This window comes from Palaemon carinicauda, chromosome 4, assembly GCF_036898095.1.
Source record: "Palaemon carinicauda isolate YSFRI2023 chromosome 4, ASM3689809v2, whole genome shotgun sequence".
Lineage (NCBI taxonomy): Eukaryota > Metazoa > Arthropoda > Malacostraca > Decapoda > Palaemonidae > Palaemon > Palaemon carinicauda.
Window position 1 is genome coordinate 174,672,993 of NC_090728.1, and position 5,338 is coordinate 174,678,330.

Sequence of the window (5,338 nt, forward strand, 5' to 3'; positions counted from 1 at the left end):
CGACGCTACACACTCAATCAAGGACAGGCCCTACAAACTCAATCAAGGACGGGTCCAACAAACGCAATCAAGGATGAGCACTACACACTCGATCAAGGACGGGTGCTACAAAGTCAATCAATGATAGGCCCTACAAACTCATGCAAGGACGACCCCGACAAGCTCAATCAAGGACAGACGCTACACACGCACTCAAGGGTGGGTCCTACAAACTCAATCAAGGACAGGCACTACACACTCAATCAAGGGCGGGTCCTATAAACTCAATCAAGGACGGGCGCTACAAACTCAATCAAAGACAGTTGCTACATACTCAATCAAGGACGGGGCCTACAAACTCAATTAAGGACAGGCCCTACAAACTCAATCCAAGATGGGCGATACACACTCAATCAAGGACGGGTGCTATACACTGTAACAAGGACAGGCGCTACACACTTAGTCCAGGACGGGCACTGCACACTCAAGCAAGGACAGTTGCTACACACCCAATCAAGGACGGAGCCTAAAAACTCTATCAAAGACGAGTGCTTATAAACTCAATCAAGGATGGGCGCTACAAACTCAATCCTGGACAGGCACTATATACTCAATCAAGGATGGATGCTACACACTATATCAAGGACAGTTGCTACACACTCAATTAAGGACGGGGTCTACAAACTCAATCAAGGACAGGCCCTACAAAGTCTATCCAGGACGTGCGCTAACACACTCAATCAAGGACAGATGCTACAAAGTTAATCGAGGACGGGTGTTACAGACTCAATTAAGAGCAGGCCCCACAAACTTAATCAAGGATGGTTACTACAAAATCAATCAAGGATGGGCACTACAAACTTAATCAAGGACAACCGCTACAAACTCAATTAAGGACGGGCACTACAAACTCCACCACAGATGGGCGCTACAAACTCAGTCAAGGACGGGCCCTATAAACTCAAACAAGGATGGGTGCTACAAACTCAATCAAGAATGGATCCTACAAACTCAACCAAGGATGGGTGCTACAAACTCAGTCAAGGACGGGACCTACAAACTCAATCAATGACAGGCGCTACAAAGTTAATCAAGGACGGGTACTACAAGCTCAATTAATGACTGGCTCTACAAACTCAATCAAGGATGGGCACTACAGAATCAATCAAGGACGGTCCCTAAAGCTCAATCAGAGACAAGTGCTACAAACCCAGTCAACGGCGGGCACTACAAACTCAACTAAGGACGGGCGCTACAAACTCAATGAAGGACGGGCGCTACAAACTCAATGAAGGACGGGCCCTACAAACTCAAACAAAGATTGGCGCTACACTCTCAATCAAGAACGAATAATAGAATCTCAACCAAGGATGGGCCCTACAAATGCAATCAAGGACAGGCGCTATAAACTCAATCAAGGACGGGCGCTACACACTCCATCAAGGACAGGTGCTACACATTTAATCAAAGACAGGGCCTACAAACTCAATCAAGGAAGGGCCCTTACAAACTCAATCAAGAGCAGGCCCTACAAACTCAATCAAGGACGGGAGCTACAAACTCAATCCAGGAGAGGCGCTACACAATCAAGGATGGATGCTACACACTATATCAAGGAAAGGCGCTACACACTCAATCAAGGACAGGTGCTGCACACTCAATCAAGGACAGTTGCTACACACTCAATCAAGGATGGGTGCTACACACTATATCAAGGACAGTTGCTACACACTCAATCAAGGACGAGGCTTACAAACTCAATTAAGGACAGGGCCTACAGACTCAATCAAGGACGGGCCATACAAATCTAATCAACGATGGGCCCTACAAACTCAATCAAGGACGGACCCTACAAACTAAAAGGTCGATCCTCTTCAAGTACTCAGGCTGAATCGCACCCGACCCATGGGATAGGAAATTTACGAGAGTTATAATGGTGTAATTATGTGGCCACATCGTGCCCATAATTGATACATAATTAGGCGATTTAATTTAATTACTCTGTCACTTTCTGGCTTAGAACATTCGTCGTCCATATGTTGATTAACCCTGTATATTTACTGGATAAGATTTTAAGCTATTACCTCCTGTCTTACTTTTTGCACCGTTGGGCTATGTCTCCTTTTTTTATGTTTTTCTAATGCTTCATTCACGGTATAACCAAGTAAATGTTTGCTAATTGTTCCATTTATATTTTACGTTGTTTTGACGAAGCCTTTGTTTTAGCATTTAACTTTGCTGATCTGTTAAGACTTGGTCATTCATTAGATCTGAAAGTTCCTGTAGATACATCTGTCGGTGTACAGAATGGAGTCAACAGCTCCGCTTAGCACATTTGCTGTAGGGGGAAGGTGCCGTCAGTCGTTTTCACATGGTGCACTGTAGGCATTGCTTAAGGGTCTTTTCAGCGTTTCCCTCTGCATCCATACCTAGCCATCTACTCTATATCCATTTCTGCTTACTTTTTTCCTCTCCGCGGGAAAGCATTAGTGTTTCCCACCAAGTTGTACCCAGGCCTTGAACGGCCTCCTCTACCCCAGCGCTTGGACGTCAGCTCCAACTGTTTCAATTCATGGCAATACTCAGCACATTGATGAGTAGTGGCGTGTTTTCCGCATTCTTTTCAGCCGTGCAGTCACAGTACCTCGCAAAAAACAGGAAATCCTCTTTGTTTGCAATTAATCTCTGACTGAGTTATGCTTTCCATTCGGTTACTCAGAACAAAATATATTATCTTTGTGGTTCACTCTGAATTCGGTTCACATTTCTTTAGAGGACAATTCGAGTTATTCACTCGATTTACTTTTCAATGAAAAGTCATTTCAAAGTGAAAATTGTACTTTGTTTTATTGCACTAACTGACAACTCTCATTTTGACCTCCTCCCGACCTGTTAAAAGGTCATAGCGAAAAGCTGACCGACGTCTTTGTGTCCTCAGACTTCCATTTCTGTCTTTCCATTTTGTGTAGATGAATTCAATTTTATATCTTGCTGAAATGGATTAGAAACACCCGCAGCACCGGCCCCCGCCGACATCTTTAATTAAAATCTTTGAGAGTTTGGAAATTAGTTATATTGGATTTCAAGATAAGGAATGTTTGGTTACATCCACTGATTGTAGAGTATTTTAATCAATTGTCAGAATCAGTTATAGTGTTCGTTGATGAAGAATCTTTTTTTTTTTTCCTTAGACAAGTGTGTTAAAGAATTCATGATTGAGAGTAGAATTATTACTGTGAGAAATCCTTCTCACAACAATTTAATATAACGTTTTTGTGTATTCATCTGTATAACCATAATCTACCTCTTAAGGTTGTTAATATTGCATGTTTCGTAGAAATTATTGACTGACTATTATTGGGAAGTGTCGTTTGTCAGGTAAATGACAAACAGAATTATGTTACTGCAGTTGTTCTTATTCATGAGACCAAAATTTGCATGTTTTCATATTTTATAGAAATATGTTCGTCCTTTTTGCATGTTATGATAAGAATTAAAGGAACCACATCTAACTCGAGAATGACACTCTTACATTAATTTGTCTGTTTGTGTGTACTACTAGGATTTTAGTAAGTAGCATTTGAAGTGCGATCAAGCACAGTGAAATGGTTTTACACAACAGTAACGTTCAGATACAGTAATTGAATTCATATGTTGTACTATGTGCCGTAGTAGTTGAGAACGTAATAATACCTTGATTAATGCCCCTCCTTTAGAGGACTAGGAGAGTAGAACTTGTAAGTGATAACATCTTGTTTTGCCTTGCTAGAGTACCCATTAGGAGAGGTCAAGGGTCAGAAGACGGACAAGGATAATTTGTTCGCACATTTAGATCACCCTTTTTAGGTGTGTGTGCGTATGTATGTGCGCTATATGGTTATGACGTTGATCACGATTGAATTTGTCACACACCACCAACCAGTTAATTGTATTTAAAGAATATGTTTGAAATTGCACAATATGTGTTTTGAATTTATTTTTGACATCAATCTTTAGATTTACTAAAAAAGTTTTTTGTGTTAATGTAAATCTTGTAGGCAGTCTTGCATCTATTGTAATTGTATAACTTGTCTCCTTTCCTCGTATAAAACACGAATGCACGACGATAGAGACAGCTTTTGCTCACGAGCCCCCGGCTCACTGTTATTGGGTTTCTGTGGTGGTGTTGTTTGTGTGTCTAAGATCGTAAGTGGTGATTTACTCTTATTCTTTGGACTTGTCGTAATTTTGTTGAAGTGCCATTGACTTATAAACCCCTTGAGTTTGTCTTTGCATAATCACTCATTTATGTTCAACCTTTAGTTATTGAACTAAGTTTGACTACAAATTAACAAGTGCGTTTCGATATCCTTTATTGATTTATGTTATTGTTTTAATGTATAGTTGGTAATCAAGAATTGATCTGATACTTCTTTAACATCAAGGTGTTCATATTAAGAAGTTTGTGCAACTTATAGAAAACGAGACTTCAAACTGCGGTCCTCTAAGGTCGGAAAGTCTACCCGTGAGTACGAGAGAGAGAGAGAGAGAAAACAAACTTGTCTCGTTGTTATTTTATTGAAACTTATAGTCTGAGTTCATGTCAATAGGGACTGCTCAGTAAATGAAAGGACTTACTATAGTCCTATTGTTTTGAGTTATATGACTGTAGTGCTTTTGAATATCGGTTATACTAATTAATAGTTTATTGGGGAGAGATATCTCCCGTTATTCCTGAGAAGCCGTAAAGGGAGCAGTGGTATTTGTTACGAAAAGACATTTTTTAGCGGCTTTTTAGTCAGTAACCAAATAAGTTATACAGTCCACTTTATCCATCATATTTTTCACCACAATTACCAAGAGCAATGGACTACTGGACGCACGTCAGTCAGGTCACCTCCCCCCATACCAGGTATATAAAAAAAGACAAATAGTATCCTGGGTTACTCATACCCCCTCGGGAAAACTGGCCTATGTCTCTTTTCCACTGGTAGGGGGATAAGCTTGGAATTAGAATGGGAAACCAGGTTGATTTATGTCTCGGAGTTCATCGCAAATTCAGTCGAATTCTCACCAATATGATCATTAACTTTACAGGATCAGGCAGTTGATGATTTCCGATTTAGAGCTAGAATGTCTGTACACGTATAAGGAGGGAATTCGAAGCCAAAGACATTAAGAAACGAAAATTCCATTATTTCAACTGTCTCACCAAAAAAAGTAGGATAATTTCCGTGCGCATAGACACCACCTGTGTCTTGAAGCCCCGATATAAGAGCACTTAAAGAATGAAGACATCTTGGCGTGCTTCTTTTCCCACTAATGGACTTTCCAAGGTATATAGAATAAGGGAGAGCTCACTCTATATACCTTGGGACTT